Source organism: Magallana gigas, chromosome 7 (genome assembly GCF_963853765.1).
Source record: "Magallana gigas chromosome 7, xbMagGiga1.1, whole genome shotgun sequence".
NCBI lineage: Eukaryota > Metazoa > Mollusca > Bivalvia > Ostreida > Ostreidae > Magallana > Magallana gigas.
In genome coordinates this window covers 29,523,997-29,543,639 of record NC_088859.1, presented here as the reverse complement: position 1 = coordinate 29,543,639, position 19,643 = coordinate 29,523,997, and the positions used below count along the sequence as shown (strand labels likewise).

General features: G+C 33.1%; 1 long non-coding RNA gene across 1 annotated transcript; it reads right to left on the bottom strand.

The window, feature by feature from the left end:
* Window positions 1-13,414: 13,414 nt before the first annotated feature.
* Window positions 13,415-18,132, bottom strand: LOC117684433 (uncharacterized). The gene is made up of 3 exons (XR_004598193.2): window positions 18,010-18,132; window positions 14,479-14,551; window positions 13,415-13,858 (listed from the first exon to the last, which is right to left on the bottom strand). It is a non-coding gene; the product is annotated as an uncharacterized lncRNA (long non-coding RNA).
* Between the last annotated feature and the right edge of the window lie 1,511 nt (window positions 18,133-19,643).

Genomic DNA, 19,643 nt, shown 5'->3' with positions numbered 1-19,643 from the left:
ACGAAATACAAATTATCAAATATATATGTCTCTAATCAAATTGGCAAAATCACGGGTCCGGAGTACTGGAAATTTAGTATGTACATTTTCGCATGCCATACAAAGCTTATTTACAGTGAACATCAATTTTGCTTTAAGAATACAATAGTTACAAATTTCAACTCTCTGGCAAAATAAATCGGAAAAAAAAGACAAAAGGAAAACAAAATGAACAACCCCCTATATTACCATCCCCACTTCCTACCCACTAACTGTTTGATACTACAAGAAAAGAGAGATACGCATCATCGCACAATTGACGTTTGGGATGATAGTGCAGTGATGCGATAATGCGATGACAATGACGCAATGGTGTGACAATGCGATGATAATGGTGCGATGGCACGACAAAACGATAGTGCGATGACAAGAGAGTACGATAGCGATAACGCGATGGTGCGATAATGAAGACGCGATACTATATAACGGGTCACCGTTAGGTTTTTATCGCGCTATCATCATCATCATTTCATCGCACCTTCGCGCTATCGACTGTATTGCGCATGCGCAATTGGAAAGAGCAATAGCGTCAAATAGTGAATAAATGAACGTATTATATACATGTCCTTTACTCGATTCATAAACTTGACTCTCTATTTCTAATCAAATATAACAAATTAACCATGCCCTTCTTGCCAGACATAAACATACATGTATTTAGAAGAGCAAAATTAAAGTTTAATATATAAATATAACAAAACGATAAAAGAAAATCGCATTATCAAGGCATTGTTTTTTAACTGGGAGGAGGATAATTTGAATCTTCATATATTTGAGCAAAGTAAGAGCTTATTCTCGAATATTTGATTTGATAAATAATGTGTCTACAGTGGTTGGTACCCTCCCCCTTTTTGAAAGTGCACAGAGAGAGAGAGAGAGAGAGAGAGAGAGAGAGAGAGAGAGAGAGAGAGAAGGGGTTGGGGAAGGAGGGAGAGAGTATACATGTATAAGTTTTCTTATTTATCTGTTACAATGTGGCTGTAAATACAGTGTGTGAACTTTTCTGTTTAATAAAAAGGGGGCGGTGGAGAGGTTATGGACTTTTTATCTTCAACTTTCAATATTAGAACTGCCTAAACAATTTTAAAAGTTCGCTAAAGAAATCCATTTTATAAAGAGAAAAGAAAAAAAAGTCGATTGATAACCCCTTGTACCTGTTTTTATGTAGTCGTTAAAAACTGGACTTATATTTTATAGCACATTAATGAAAAAAATGTTTAGTTTTAATTAAGATATTTATTTTATTAAACTTTCTTATTTCAGAATAAACGTTACACATACGAATTTTTTACAGTTCATATACATGTATACACATGAACAGTACATGTATTATTTTTTTTTATTCATTATATTTTTAGATATAATGTATACATTTTACTCCGCAGAAAGCATTTTTTGTCGTTTTCTATTAAAAACATAACTGGTAGTACACGTGAAAGTGCTTTTATGACAGAGGGAAATAAATTAAACAGCAGAAATAGGTAGGGAGGGACATTAAGGAGAAACAACAGACGTGATTAATGTTCCAAACATTTAAATATAGCTTTCCATGAAGTATCATATGGATAATAATTACAATTTCTCAGAAATACATTTTTTCTATGAACATTTTGGTTATTGCTTTTTTACTGTCATTTGAATTGATCTATAGTGTTTTTATTTTACTTTGGAGGATATATTGTTTTGTCAATAAAATGATTGAATTTTCATATTTAACATGTACTGTCAAATAATGCAAGCTAGATTAATGAAAATACTTTATTTTCAGTGTATTTAACTAAGAAATGAATTTGGTTGGTCACTTGTTCAAATCCTGTGAAGCCCTATGAGCCTGTTAGCATACTCACGAGCTTAATCACGCGCATATTTTGTATCCATGCATTAACTTTTTAGCATTGTTTATTTTAATATTTACGATTGAAAATGAATATTAGAAACTTTATCAACTGTGTATTTATAATCAAACTTCCATCAGGGACATCAAGAACTCTTGCGATGACTACATTACTGCGATCTCGTTAATTACTAGTATTATATGATTTTTTACCCCCTTTAAATTAACAACGAATCAAATCAACTTAATGTTTTAACTCTCTGAAACACAAGATTTAAGTCATATTACATTGTAGAAAAAAACGGCGGTGTGAAAGAGACAGATGAAAAAGTACATAGATATATTTTTGGACGAATTACGTATTTGTTCGGACAAATTATGGTTTGTTCAGACAAAATTGGATTTGTTCGGACGAATTTGAATTTGTTCAGACGATTTAGCTTTTTGTTCGGATGGATAAGTTATTTGTTCGGATGAATTAGCTATTTGTTCGGTAGAATTAGGATTTTTTTCGGAAGAAATGAAATTTGTACAGACAAATGAGTTAATTATATGAGAGAGAGAGAGAGAGAGAGAGAGAGAGAGAGAGAGAGAGAGAGAGAGAGAGAGAGAGAGAGAGAGAGACTTATTAATGTATTAATGCAAATGTCAATAAAAAAAAAACAATAACCAAAAGACTGTTTAAAGATTTAAAAACTATACATTTTTTAAATTAATATTATTTGAAATATTTAAGTCCAGTTTTGAACGAATACATAAAGACATGTACAGGAGGTTGTCAACCAACATTTTTTTTCATTATATAAAATGAATTTTTAAGCCAACTGATTATTTTTAGTGTTTATTTTTTTTACCATGCAGTTCAAAAATTGATAATGTAAGTAAATAAGTTCATACTCCTTTTTTTTTTGCTAAAGAAATTCACACACAGTATTACAGCCACATTGTAATAGATAAAATAAATTACTTATACATTGTTTTGTTATCTTTATATATTAAACTATGATTTAGCTCTTCTAAATATGTATCTGGCAAGGGGGGCATGGTTTGTTTGTAATGCATAATTATAATTAGAGTCCGAATTCATACAAATGAGTTAATTTGATGTTGTTTTGAGTTAAAGAGAACTTGGATCTGCATCTCACTTTTGGGAATGTTCTTTTAAAATTGTATTTTGTTTCCATGTTTGTTTGACTGTAATTTGTGATTTCGTTCAGGTTTGTCTGTTTAAAAGCGGTTCCATATTTTGTACTTGTATAGTGTTACTTGTGAATACTAAAGTATCTCTCTGAATATTCTCACTACTTGAACTACAGTTTATTAACGTTGGTAAAACTCAAGTCAGTTCAAATTACCCATCACATATAATGATGACAGAAATTCCTAATTTTGGGGAGTTGGTTTTAATAAACTCTCCTATGCAGTTACTCTGGCAAATCGGAAGTGAAACAGTGTTTGGACCTAAGCACAAATCATCACTACTGACAAGACTTAGTTCTTCAAAATAATCGATAAAATCGATAAAGTGTATGCGAAAGCATTGTTTTTAAAGGAAAAAGTCAGATTTAAAATTGTACGAACGATTTAGATATCTTTTGTAGTCGTATGTATTCCTACGCCAGAGCTCAATATAGTCTCTTTAACCCGAAGCTCGGCTGTCTCCGTAAATCTCCAAACAGCTTGTCGGAGATTAACGGCGATGTCCAGACGAGCGTCTGGTTGAACGAGACCAGAGTTTAATATTGCTTGGATCCATACAATTTTCCAGATATATTTCGATTACTGATACATAGTTTAATGGAATTAATTCTATCTTTAAATATTAAACAACATATTTTATATGGGGTTTTCTCAAAATTCTTGTCCTAGATTTCATTTTATTAAAAATGTGCGTAATTCAAATACAGATAAGAAACTACTTGCCATGAAACATAACATATCGTTGATTTTAAAATAAACAATAGCCGATAAAATCAACTCCCGTCAGTACTTCAGTACTTTGATTTTCGCTGGGAATGATATATTCGGCATCAAGAGTGAGGATGAGAACCTAGTAAGTTGCAAGAACTTCTGTTTGAACCCTTTGTATATCATATATACAATGAAATATGTTCAAACCAAAGAACTCAAATAGAAAAAAAGGTTATATATTGTATAGACATGGCTATTTATAATAAAGTATACACCAAACATTCCACAACTCTGGTGTATTTCAAGGTAGGCGATACGTCTCTCTTCATCATGTAATATATGACATGAAATGCAACACCGTGTATATATCACAGCAAGAAATGATAGCATTAGGAATAAAATTACACGTAACGAAAAACAAACCCCCTCTCTGTGAAAATAAGTGACACCTCAAAATTAACGAGCCTTGTCAGTTTATTTACATCGCAATGTCTTCACAAAAATTATTACTCGGCAAGAATCTAGATTTGACATGTAATTTATTCTTTTAAAAAGAAAAATACTGTTGTGAGGATCAGAGATGTTACACGGACCAAACAATAGTTTACGCTTTTACACACATATATGTAATTATCACGAGAGAGAGATCGAAGGAGAGGGAGAGAGAGAGAAAGAGACAGCGAGAGAGAAAGAGGTTTTGATAATTTAATTTTCTACATAATCAATTTAATTTTATGTATTACCTGCATTATTTTTGTCAAACTGATGGGGGGGGGGGGGGGATTGTCGTATAAATGATTTCTTAAAACATTAGAAAAACGTGTGTATAAGATAAAAGCATTAAAATTTAAGGAAAATGAGCACATGGTTCAGTTGTTTATGACGACCTTGCCTTGGAATCAGGCGAGCAAAACTGGCCTGCCTCTTCTGGTAAAAACCACTCAGTACACATCGGGGTGATATACTGTGACAGGGTCCTCCATCGGAAGCCCGCCCTCTCGGCGTCAGGGACTTCGGTGTGATCTATGCATTTTTATCACTCCGCCGTTTGCAAATGGAGGGTTTTTTAATGTCTGTAATTTTATCAAGATTGCCCATAAATGTCTAGTTTTAATTCGCCGGCCTGCCACGAAGCGCAGAGCGATGGAGAGCTATTCCACTGCTGTGTGACGCTTAAATCATCCTTATTAGTTTTCCCCCCGATATCACGTTTACAATTCTATCAAAATGTCGAAAAATGGTTTTTATCTTGGAGAAACACGGGCGTTTTGTCAATAATTTAGACAGATTCAATGAAAATTTTTCCCCTTTTAATGAAGAGTTCTGAATGAGTTATTGCCTTGGTAAATGATACGCTGGTGTTTAAATAAATGTGTTAGAAGATTTACTGCTAATAGAATTCAATAAATTATGAATCACAAATGCGTGTAGCATTAAAGCAAAATTATTGACTGCCCAGATTTTTCCCTAGAAAGAAAAGAAACTGTGTGCAATTTCACATGAATTACGATCAGCAATAAGTTGTTTGAAGTTTAAAACACAACAGACCTTGGCCAGCGCCACCTAGAAGTGATATCTTTTTCTCGCGAGGCCTGCGTTTACCAAGGGATTTTCTTTTGCTTTTTCTACCTACATCTGCGATTCTGATATCAATTAAATAAAAATGTGTGTTGTCATCACATCATCTCTGTATGGCAAGCTGTCATCGCTCTGCTACAAACATCAAACGGGCCATGGGTCTGCTACCTGCCTCGTTTTGGCAGATGAGCACGCGCAGACTCTTTGAACATTTCTATCACTCAATGCAACGTCAAGTCGAGACAGATCGTTTCACCACGTCAGTTCCGTTTCACTCTTCAAGGGCAGATAACACGTTAAACAATATCTTGGCACTATCCTTGCAGTTCGATTTGTTCTCGTTTCCTTTCAAAGAAAATAATTCTTTTTTTCTTCTGGAAGGGTTATTGAAATTTCAACAATGCATTGTCTGCCAAAATTATTGATCATTTTAAAGTGCGATTGAGCATTATGACTTGTTAGATAATACATTCACAGTTCTAAACAAAACTTTGGTATATTTATACGATAAAGACCATACGACAACTGACTTTATCTCTTTCCCATTCATCATGTTTTGACAAATGATAAAATTCGTTTGAAATTTGATAGAGCTCCTGGATTCCGCGCTACAATTATCTTAATGGCAGACGATCACGCATGCCTAATTCGAGTTATTCTTTTTTCGCGTGAGGAAAAGATACTCATTACTAAACAGGTTTGATTGTACCGACGGACTGTGATATCAATTAGACAGATAATATTGTCATATTGTGCAATGTTTTTTGACAAATTCATTTCTTTGACAGAATCTCTTTAATGGTCTGATTTTATCAAGTATGCAGTGATTTATCTGGTGACGTTTGAAAGACTGTGACCCCCCTTGGGTGACCCCATGAATCTAATGACTCTGCAGTATACATGTTTATGTGCAAAGTGCCTTGAAGACCATCAGATAAAACAGAATAAAAAATAGGCGTGGCGGGGGTGAAACCTGCTTTGAACAATGGTTCAAAAATTGACGATTGTTCTATCGAACAGTGAAATGCGCTTCAACGTTCCACGATGAATAATTAAATGTTCGCGTAATAAGACTCGAGCAATGAAGAAACACAATCCCATATTCACCGTGAAATGAACTGAAAAAAATAACAACGCCTTGTATGATAGTTTTAATGTGGATCATTTATCAAATCTGAAAAATAAAATTCAATAGCTGGCTTCGAGAGCGCTGTTCACACGAAGATGAGATGTGATAACAAACAATCGTCGGCTTTTATTGCTTTGACATTGTCAGGATTAAAAATGTCATGGGAGATTATCATTAATTATACAGGAAAAGATGAAACGACTGAAATATTTTACATGATCACGTGAAGACAAACAATAAAAAGCAGGATCTATGTTGAACCAACCTCCTCTGAGCAGTATCTATAGAAACCCGTACCTAACTCTGAAGTCATTTAGAGATTCAATCTTTTTTTAAAATCAGATCCATAGATCCGCCTCGATAGATCGCTACAGATTGACCTGAATGGTGCCTGCATTGTCACCATATGCATATGAAAATGTAGGAATAGGTTTCAACTTCATAATCATCATTTCATATGCTAAACTATTGCCAAACTATTCTAACTTGAAATAGTGTCATATATCATAGTATGCTGAATCTCCTTCCTAAAACCTCGTCATCGTGTGTCAATGCATGTGCTTATGCATTCTCTTCTTTAGTTATTGAGATATAGCTTGGTACGTCCTTATCATAATTATGGTACACATTATAAAATCTTCATCATTTGCTACTATACTGATACTTCCTGAAAATATATATAAGTGATACTGCATCATCTGATAGTGTAGGATTACTTCCTTGTTAAATGGTACTTTGAACTGGTAAATAAACTTTATCTTATTAATTTTTTTAACTTTGTAGTTGAAAACATCGTACAGTGAATAGTTTTATTTGTAAAACAATGTAACAAATATGTTTACGCCCTGTAAACATAATGCGGCATATGATGGCAATATTTTACTGCAATGTTGTTTCATTGGTTTTCGTGGAATCAAATTTCGTGGACTGGATCGAAAACGATTTTGAAGATACGTTGATAATGCATTTGCTGTTTTTAATGAATTAATTTTTTTGTTGGTTGAAAACATCGGATAATGTATGTTTTTTGGTAACACCTGTCACTGTGTTTTCTTGGAAACTGCTCATTTTAAAATATACATAATGATTATAATTTTTTTGTGAAAAAAATTATCATCGTCCCATATACCTGATTAAATCACGTGAAAGAACGGTGATACTACCATCTTATGTCACAGATGTCGATACTTAATATAGATATCAGATTTTGTAACTAAACAAAATGCTACAGTTACTGGAACAGATCACTGCTGTGTGATATGCTGACATCTTAAATATATAGATGGTTTGAAAATATCATAAAATTGCAATCCATTAGCATAAACAACAAGGGGTTCCTGACATAATGATTTGGAACACACTTTGAACTTATTCCTTCTAATTTTACATGTCATAAAACGATGGAAATGCAAGCTTAAGCTTGTCAGTACATGCTGATAATTCATTTATTGATTATTTGTAAATTGTACATTTACCTGCTAAAATCAAAGTTGAAAACTATGGTTTCATCATTAATCTTTGAACACAATTTTCACGTAATTCGCTGTTTTGTCGATACAAGAAATCAAATGTTAAAGAAAATACACCACACTTTACTACCAGTAGTAAACATTGTTCTCAATTTCACGTTTCCTCGGAATAATCCATGATACCAGCGAATGTTGGTGAAACCAAAACATGTGATACTTTGCCGTAGTACCATGAGTAATGATGCTGAGTAAACATACGTTGACAAGCTAAGGTCATATGTGACCATAGCTAAAAGTTCATCAGCAGATATCACCATCATGCACATATCACCCTTTTATGATACCTCATGAAAGTATATCATACTGTTCTCATCCTTTATCTTAGCATATTATGGAGTATCAAAGTACTGACAACTCATCATGGCATTGCATGGTGTAAAAGAAATGTTGATATCATGATAATCATATTATGGATTAGTGTATGAAAATGTTGACATCATATCATATTGCAGAACATTTAATATCATACACTGTTGATACCTTATTATTATTATTATTATTATTATTATCATTATTATCATTATTATATCACAGCATATTGTATCAATACATACTAGTCAAAGCATATGATAGTGCACTGATATTTTTCACTGCCTAGCATTATACAGTTATTTATGTATCTGAAATAGATAACTAAATAGCGTTGATTTTTTCCTACATTGTGGTGAATCGGTGTTTTTCTGATGTCATAATTAGCATAACATAATCTATCATTGAAAGTTGAAAACTTTTATACCTTAAGCTTAGCAAAGAGCAACAAAGTGTGCTAATACTTGATCATTCCATGCATGGTATAGTGTATTATAGAATGCTAACATATTTTTCAAAGTATGTCGTTACATAATGTGTTGACATTTATCATAGAATCGCAGTGTGTTTGATGTATCAGTGCATTTTAGAGTGCTGATACCTTATTTATCATACTGTCTCGGTGTGTTAAATGTTCATACATATATAGTATAATAGCTTGACATAACGATAGTGAGTTGATATCTTCTCAAAGAATATATTTTTCATTGTGATGAACGTTGATACCTCAAAGTTGCTTGACAAAGTGTAACAAACTAGTAGTTGTTGATATCTTCTCATAGCATATTTCCTTAGTGCGTTGAATGTTCATTAATTCCTTATAATAGCTCGACATAATAGTGTTTTCATCTTTCAATAGCATTTCGCCTCAGTATGTTGAATGTTCCCATCTTATTATCACTTGACACAGTGTTTATATCTTTATCTTATATCTTTATGAACTTTGTGTGGTGTTTTGATATCACTTCAAAAAATATTGTTTCAGTGTTTTAAATGTTGATACCTTATAATAGCTCGACATACAGTGTAACGTGTGGTGTACATCTTATAGCGTACTATCTCAGTGTGTTGAATATTGATACATTATAATAGCTTGGCATAGTGTAACATTGTGAGTTTATATTTTCTTATAGAATATTGTTTCACTATGTTGAGTGTTGATTCCATATTCCGGTAATAGCTTGACAAAGTGTAATATAGTGTGTTGATATCTTCTCATAGCATATTGCTGATGTGTTGAATGTTCATACCTTTAAAAAGTTTGACAAAGCTTGACATAGTGTTTTGATATCTTCTGTTCTCATAGAACATAGTTCCAGCGTGTTGAATGGGGATATCTTGTTATCTCTTGACACAGTGTAACATCCTCGTATTGAGTGTTAATACTTACTCAAAAATAATTTTTGAATGTGTTGAATGTTCATAATTTAGTAGAGCTTGACATAGTGTAACATCATGAGTTGATATCTTCTCATGGCATATTGCCTGAGTATGTGTTGAATATTCATTAAACCTTTCAATCGCCCGACATAGTATAACTTTGTGTAACATAGTGTTTTGATATCATCTCAAAGAATATTGCATCAGTGTGTTGAATTTTCATACAGTTTAATAGCTTGACATAATGTAACATAGTGAGTTGATATCTCTAATAGCATATTGACACAGTGTGTTGAATGCTCATACCTAATAAAAGATCGACATAGCTTGACATGATGTTTTGATATATATTCTCATAGAACATAGTTCCAGTGTGTTGAATGCAGATACCTTATAATAGCTTCACAGAGTGTAACATATTGAGTGTTACTATATTCTTATAAAATTTTGCTTCAGTGAGTTGAATTTTCTATTATAGCTTGACATAGTTTAACATAGTGAGTTAATATATTTAATAGCATATTGCCTCAGATTGTTGAATGGTCATACCTTAGCATAACTTGACATAGTGTGATATCCTCTTATAGCATTTTGTCTCGATAAGTGTGTTGAAATTTGATAGCTTATAGTACCTTGACATAATAGCATATTTACATCTACTCAGAGTATATTGGCAATGCCTTGTTATGTTGAAAAGTCCATACCTTATAAAAACTCGACTTAGTGTGACGTGTGTGTTGACATCTTTTCATAGCATATTTCCCCAGTGTGTTGAATGTTCATACCTTATAATAGCTTGACAAAGTGTTGATATCTTCTCATAGCATATTGCCTCAGGGTGTTGAAAATTGATACATTATAATAGCTTGACATAATTTTGACATCTTTTTATGTCATATTGTACCAAAGAGTGCTTATAGAGAGATACTTAAACATATAGTTTGATATATTGTATAATAGTGTGATGACTGTTTTGAATACTTAAACATTGTATGACATAGTTTAATACTTGGTATTGTTTACATAGGATAGCCGAAAACTCAACATGTTTATTTATGCGTTGTCTATTTTGTTCCGTTCTGATGAAACATTCTCAATGGTGTCGCTATATAGCCGATAGCTAATCACCAGTATTGTTTGAATGACAACAGTTTGAGATGTGTACTATTATACATGTCACTGAAGGTGATAAATTGTAATTATGCAGATAATATTTGTCATCATTTATAACATTATTCTCAACATATGAAAATTTTTATAAAAAGTAAATAATTGCAGTAAAATGATACATTGATAAATATTATTATATGTACTTTTACTCTCCTCTGCGCGGTCATGTATCGGTCTTCAAATACGGCAATATGGTCTTTCCTTTTCATTTATCCTCAGTATGCAATGTGTACACAGCTGTCGCATATTTCCGTGTGCTGGGGGTAACAGATCACATATACCTGTTTACTGTCTCTCGCATTTGGCCAATTAACAAATCACAAAATACGTTCATATATACTTTATTATTATTTAAATTGTTGTCATTATATTCCCGACTTAAAGTCGTATTTTAGTTTGATGCCCATTTAAACTTCTATGTTGGATTTCATTTTGTTTGTAATTAAGATGTTCTTCGAAAAAGTTATTATTCCATAGGACGAATGCTGTACGTTTATTCATTGAATCGACGCTTACTAGTATGCTATTTCCAGCATAACTGAAAGCTTTGTTGCATGTTTAAGGTTCCTAGTGCCAGTGCTAGCGATTTTTCAAAGGTTAATCTTCCATATAAAGCTCTTTATCATGACAAATGTCCATCACTAAAAGAAAATAAGGACATTATTGTACTTGAATGTTGAAAGAGATATATATGCAACCTCAATGTAACAACACTTTAAAGTACAACGTTAGTGTAAACAAGACTAAAAATACGGTTTTACTGTAAACAGAAAACACTGAAAAATACAACTTTAATGTAAAAAAAGAACCATTCAAAACAATTTTAGTGTAAACAATGGAAAATGCAACTTTAGAGTAAACAACACAAAAAAAGAAACTTCAATGTAAAACAAAACTGCCTTTTAGTAACCGACTGTTGCTTTGGCTTAGAACCCTAAAAAATGCAGCGATGTCTGGAATTTTTTTTTTATATTCCGAATGATATTTTTAATCGTCAAGTTGTATATGATTCAACGTTCACAAATATGGAGACTCTATTTAATCTAACACTATATGATGTAAAAATTCAGAAATATATGTCAAATTCTTTAAAAAAAAAGAAGAAGAAAAAAACCCCACCATTTACATGTTAACCTATATATCAATCGAAACACCCTATAATAAGCACGCAAAAGTGTCTGGACATTTATCCAACGCTTTTCTTAATTACTTAGAGTGATTACTACAGACAATTATATTGGAAAACAAATAATTTTTTGCCGTGACCTAACCCACATTAACACAGTCTAACGAAAAATGCTCTTTGATGGAAGGATTACATTTGTGACAATAATGGTTAAATCAAAAAAGACTTTTCATTGACATAAGCATTTATCAAATGGGCTCCAGTCGAAGTTTTTATCGTGTGTTTGATGAAAAGGACTTGGACATGATTTGATAGAATACAGACAATATCGGAAATGATATTGCCACCTCGGCGAGTGGTGTATCCATCACGGAGACAGGCCTTGGGAATAGCTGGGTATTATAAACGGCATCTGACAAATTTATTGTGATTTGTGAAGACGTTTAATGCTCCGATCTGTTTGAAATGATCAAGATGTATGTTTTGTTCATATCCGTGTAGACGAGCATAAAAACAGCGGTTTGACAAATCTTCCGAGTTACATTAATGTGCAACTTATCAGACGTAGTTCTCCTGGAGGTCAAAGGTCGATTTCAAATTCGTTTATCACGTCACGCCAAGTGCGCGCCTCACATCTTGATGTTTTCCAATTAATCACTAAAAAAGAGATTTTCCTGCGCAGTTGCAGTTTCCCTAAAGAAAAATTCCCAGCTAAAAAAACAGACTCTGATATACGCACAAATCTTTTGTAACAGCATTATCCGATCTACATGTACAATACTCCTAAAATATTGAATTGATGGGGAAGGGCTGAGAGAGAGCGGAGGGGGGTGGTGGTAAGTATACATTGTGAGCATTATTTGCGATGGTTCGCCTTGAAATCTTAAGGTTGTGTTCGATTGAAAATTCTGAGAGAACACCAAGAAATCTTGATTACATACATCTAGAATCAAGCCTCTGACAGACTGATAGAAGCAATGCGCCGCCGTTTAGATTTACAATGACAAGAGGCAGTGGCTGCCACTGAAAAACATGAAACCCTATAGCAGAGGTGCAAATTACTGTCCTAATCATATGACGACCCGAAGGGGTCTGTGTAATTTATTTCTCTAAACTGTCAGAGTAACATATCATTTTGTTAATTATCACTCAACGTTTCTGTTCGACAACCAATCTTCAAAAGAGAAGCCGTTTGATTGAGGGTTTTTTTGTTGTTGGTTTTGTCAGTTTCAAAGAAAGCCTAACCTCTGATATTCAAATTTTTAGTGGATTGAAGGGGATTTTTTCAGAAAGAACACTTAGCTTACTGTTGAATTCAATTAATCAAGTTCCCCAGAAAAAGATCCAAACAAACAAACAAATAAACTACTGCATTATAGAATCATATTTTTATTGTTAAACGTCATTAAGGTTGCTAATGTGCTTTGCTTAAGCTATATTATAGCCTCATTGGCCATGAAGTGTAAACAACTTGACACGGGGCCAAAGCAAAACAAAATACAAGTTTTAAATAAAAAATGCACATGTTACAAAATGGCCTTAACTAGGAATGAATGTTGATCGATCGGTGTTTGGTGTTTCGGTGCGGAAATATTTCCCTCCTGCCAAGAAATCGCTTGCTCGTTGTACATGTACATCCGATACAGCTATTTGTTCCGTTTAGTGCAACATAAAAAGCTACAGCCCCGTCTACTACGATATATTGATGGTTCATTTTGAAATGTATGAAATCATATTATATTTATTCATAATTTGAGGATTTTCATTAAAAAAAATTAAAGTCAGGTCTTGCTAACATAGTCCAAAGCCAAGACGACCTGAACACACCTCCATTTTTGACGTATACCGTCTTTCTAAACAAACAATAAAATAAACATTAGCTCCATGTATGTTTTCTTCTACGATTTTATTACATATGGGTTTATGGGTAGCGTAATTATTCAAAGCATCAGCGATACATCTGCAATATAAGTCACGAGGTTTAGGTTTTCACAATGTTTACCTTCATAAGAAATTTTATTAAAATGGATTTTTTTTGTAAAAATATACAAAATTCATAACTGCTTGGTCCGATTTATATCAAATTTTGTGTTCGCTTTTAGACGAAAGTTATGCTAAGTACGTGTATAATAAAAAGACATTGCGGTAGTTTTCCCGGTCAATTAAGCCATATTGCAATGAATAAATTTTTTTTAACAAAACAAAGGACATAAAAGGGTATCGCTTTATTTCGCCTCATAATACAATTCGACCCTGACGTGGAGGCGATTTTTGAGGTTTTTTTTTAATATATCAGCTTTGAAATGAGATCGATTCTGCTGATGTAAATAGACGAAAAGTCTATAACTTTCTAAAATAATTGGTTTGTATGGAACATTATTTAATATTTTGATAGCCAAAACTTCGGATTATGCAGCTAAAAGTTGAAATCCAGATAATTCTAATTACGTTTGTTTAAACGTTAGAACTTTACCTAATATTACCATCCTCCTGAAATCTGCAAGGTCACAAGTATCGTTTACCAGAAAAACTGCACGTCAGATTTCCTAGTAAAAATAAAATTGTGGTAAACTCGAACAAAGACCTTTCTCATTAATTGCACAAAGTAAGGCAAAAGTTAAAAAAAAACCCAAATTATATCATAAATATCAATTTCAAAATCTTTTTCGACATCAAAAAGGTTCATATTTTAATTCACAAGCTGAACTCTTTTCCTGTAAGAATTAGATATAAATTACGCACGAAGACGTCATCGAATCAGGAAAACACTTCGTGGAATTGTAAAGAACCTATTTCATTGAAAAAAAATTTTTTTATTTAAAAACTGTTCATTAATAATTTTTTCTTGAAATTTTAAAAACGAGAAAATTCATAAATACATGCATGTATATTTACATTTAGACGGATGTCCTGGATTTTCATGTTTCGGTCAAATAAGGCATACACCTATCGATGAGCAAACAACCTATACAGTGCATGCTCTAACCATGTTATCAAGATTTCAGTGGGTGTAAGCAATTCTAAAAAAAACTGTTAAAAAATACAACGCAACTCTATTATGACACTATTCCTGGATCACCACATGTAATTTAGTTGCCACGTTAGGAAATAAAACTGTTCAAATTTTTCCGAAATCAAACAAAATGAAGGTTTTATGAATCGTCTGACGCGCTAATATGGCGCTCGAGGAAGTAAGACGTCATATCCTTAGAACATGGAGCAATGAAAGCGGTTGAAATTGCATGTAATAAGACTCGTATGCAACTGCTTTATGATTTGTCAACTTTAATATTTTTTGATATTTGATCTTAAAAATTGAACATGCTGGCGTTCATATACCAATGCACCGGAAAGCCGTAAAGACAATTGCTATTTGTACACGTGCACTGAACAGCAATCCTCGGTGTCCCTTGTTGTCAGCTTTGGCGACACATATAGGCTCTTGATGTATAGACTTTGTGTCTATGGGAGCGGTGCTGCACGATCATATGGCTTACTATCATCTAATGATGGATATTCCAAGTTCTGTAACATTCCATGCACTAACTGATAATATTGTCTACACTGTTTTGATTTTGTTGATGTTCAAAACGTCGTTGGCGTTGACAAATTCATGCTTTTTTTCTTTTGTTTCACAAAAATACAGAAGAGTTATAGTTTCTACAGTGTTTAAGTATTTCACAAAATCTTGAATTGAAATACTGTCAAATACGCGTATATTTTTATACAATTTTGAGACAACAAAATTAGTGTAGAATGTCTTATATAATATACATATATAATATATATATATTAATATTTTATTTTGTCAAATAAAATAATTGTCTTATTGGTGCTCTTTCATAAAACGTTATGAAGTTACATTTCATGTGTTTTGAATCTCTGAATCTATAAACTAACTTGTCTTCAAATATCCATGATCTAAAACGCAAACCAGTGGGTGAATATTAAATCCAATTTAATTCAAATTATACTAGTACATGTATACATATAGCTGCAATAATGTAGCCCTCCCCCGATTTTTTGTGTGTGTGTGTTTTTTTTGTTTTTTGTTTTTTTGGGTGAGGGCTACAACTCCATAGGATCTCCGTAATGGTGTAAGTGCGGGATTGATTCACTCCCGCAACGATTTCGGCTCAAATCGAATATAAATGACATTTGCATTTCTTTCCTGAACTCAAACACTGTAGTTGTGTGTGGCATAAATTAATCCGAAAATATCAAGTATAGTCCATATATCGGTTATTTTTCGTGTATGTCAATAACGCAGGTTGAATTTGTCCGCCATGTTTACTGACCTTGATCGGTTTTATTTTGAGAAAGCAAATGAGAATTCAGGAGCGGATCTTGAACTGAATATAGGAATTGCCCTATTTTAAACATAATTAACGCGGTATAAATATGAATTTTCCATTATATACCATTTCCTTGAATGATGGTTTATTGATAGAACGAGGTAAGATCGCTTATGTACATTGACATTCACGTTATCAAGCCCATCAAAACTTCAAGCGTAAATCCCATAAAATCACGCGAGAAATGTCATGGCTGCTGAAAAAGGCGACTGGTAAACATGCTTATGTGTTTTATCTGGTTTTGATTTATATAAGGTTAGTTTGATCAACCTGAATCAAAAATCATTTTATCTAAAAGAAGTCAAATATAAAAAGGATCTTTTCAGACTGAAGTCAGTCGCATAAAAAAATTAATTTTGCACCATTGCGGAGATCCTATGGAATTGTCGCCCTCTCCAGTAAACATCAGATATAAAAATCGGAGAGGGCTACGTTATTGCAGCTAGAATACATATTTTACTAAAAAAAAATCTCAACCTTGGAAATCGTAACATGCATGTATTAGTATGCATAAAAAAAATGAAAATAATTCTAAACAAGAAAATTTCCCTTTTTTATTCTTAATGTATAAAATTGATAAAGAAAATTATTTTTAGAAACATCACACAATATGAATTAAATCAATTCACCTCTCAGTTGCAATTTATTTCTAAACGTTTTAAACAACATTCTTTAAAAAACAACTCATTGTGTTTCATACTGATTCAAGTTTCAGAATAAAAAAAATGCCATGCAAATATTGATAATTGTAGATAAAATAAAATTTAATTCATTAACACACTGATAACAAAGAGCGATGCGTGTTTTATTGCATATAATCGTTACGGATCTTTCATAAAAGGGCGGTAACTTTTACTATCCTCCACTATCCTGACGTGTCAAAAAAGGGATAAAACAAAAACAGCAAAAAAGATGATTCGACACAGCCGAACAGTTAAAAAAACGTCTCATACAACACACACCTTGAAATACTGAAAAATCAATCTTAAATTTTATGACGTGGGAGAATTTTAAGGTGTATACTGTGGGGTTTTTGTGTGTTCACGCACTGTCGGCAGTGTGACCGTGACGGATTTATAGCGTAGTTTTTGCAAAACATCATAATAAATTTCTTCTTTAAATATTCGACATGTGCACTTTCCTAAAGACACAATGAATCCTTTTTTTGGACAACTGACAGAGCAGACATTAAATGACACAACACACTACGGTTTTAACAAATATTTTATGCATATTTTTTTTTTACTGAGGGTTTCCAACGTTGGCATTTTTATGACATCTATTTCACGAACTGAACATAGTTGTGCGACCTACCACTGGCACTAGAGCAAAGGATACTTGGGCTTCGCAGTATGAAGAAAATAAAAATCGGCCGGAGAAAAATGATCCATCCCAAGATGTTAGAAGGGAAAACAACACTTGATAGACTTTTCGTTTTACTTCTTTATCAAGTTTCTTTTGACTGATTTATAGTTTACAGCTTACTGTACGATATACCCTACAAATGTCAAGCAGATTGTATGAATGTCATGTAGATGGGAAAAAAAGGAACACCATTCCATTACAAATGACAGATGAATAAGAATCTCAAACAGCGCAGGGTTATTATGAATAGCCAAAATAAAAACAACTCAAGGATATAGCATTACCTATAAGCTGTTAGCTGCCGACAGTCTATGGTAATGCGAGTTACAATGTTGACAAGAAGAAGACCACCATGACAGATATATAGAAATATGATCGGGATCGGAGTAAGAACAACTCGATGAAAAAGAAAGGGGGAAAAGGTAAATATATAAATTCCGTATTCACAGCCGCCATTCAACCATTATTCCACGTTGTACCCCCCCCCCCTCCCCCGAGGAAGCCAACAAATTGTCGGTACTCATACAGAAATATAGCACCGACATGATGAATGTGCCAAACTTCATTAGACGGAAATGGGCTTATGAAATGTACGCGGGAATTTATGATAGAATTTCTTCCTTCAATATGACACTTGTTTAAAACAAATACAAATGAACATTCAAATAAAGTCGATGATGAGGGTTTAATGGCTTTCTAATGCAAATATCGATGTGTTGACACTTAATATCAGTAACCTTCTATAATTTAAAGCAGACTCGGGGAATTCGATGTAACTTCAAACGGCTGAATAAAATATGACTAAAAAACCAGTTGAAATAAAAATAATGAGCTATTCTGATTCACGAGAGTTTACTTGTGCATTTACAAGCATTGAACTTTCTTTTAAAGTGGGTGCATGTGTATGTACATAAATCGTTTGGAAAAAATAACTGGTGAAAAAACCCTATACTTTAGATATTTTAAACTGCTTTTCTGTGTCTTATGAAATCTAAACTGCGCATATCAAAAAAGTAAGGTTGTCCCAAAGATTTTCTATGAACGGTTGGTTTGTTTGATTTGCTCCATTGCTGTGAACTCTCCACAGAGTACTTGGATGCTCATTGACTGTAGTTGCCCTTAGCTGACGACCGCTTGTGAGAGCCCTTTTGACTGTAGGGCAAAACGACCATTAAAGAGAAAACGATGGCAGTTAAATACCCCACTGCTCAACATAAAAGCGCATTTAACATAATTTACCTGTCAATTTCAGTTATAGATTTCTCTTTTCAAAGCTTCAATGCATGTAAATTTGCAGATCAGACTAAATGTCTAATAGATACATATCTAAGTATATTCAATCAGTTTTATATCACTCTGCCACCATAAAGGGAAATTACAGAGATTTGGATGAGGGAAATATTATAATTTTAACGAATGTACAACCATCTATCGATTGATCTAAAATGGCTCTCGTGACAGCCACAGCGAGATTTACAAAGATATCGTCAATATTGTCAATTTCATTTCAATACAAGTACAAATAAATCATCTTTATGATTATGCATTAAACACATATAAATGAGTAATGGCCTTATGTCAAAAGACCGGCTAATAAAGGACTATCGGCGCTTCCGTTAACTGAAAATGTCCCAAACTGTCAAAGAATTCGTGTCATAGAAGCGTTTGAATGATGCACTATCCAAGCCGTAAACATCAAAGCTTTGTAATGACAAACGGTTGTACATTCACTCACATTAAGTCAATCAAATTAACACTAATGTGTAAACATTTTAGGCGGCAATAAAAATATTGTTGAATACTGTACATACTATATGGACGTTTTTAAAACAATTAATGGATATCAAAAGTGTGACTGTCATTAGACTTTGGACTGGCGGTCTGGATTTAAGTTCTGTTTAGATTTCATTACACAAGA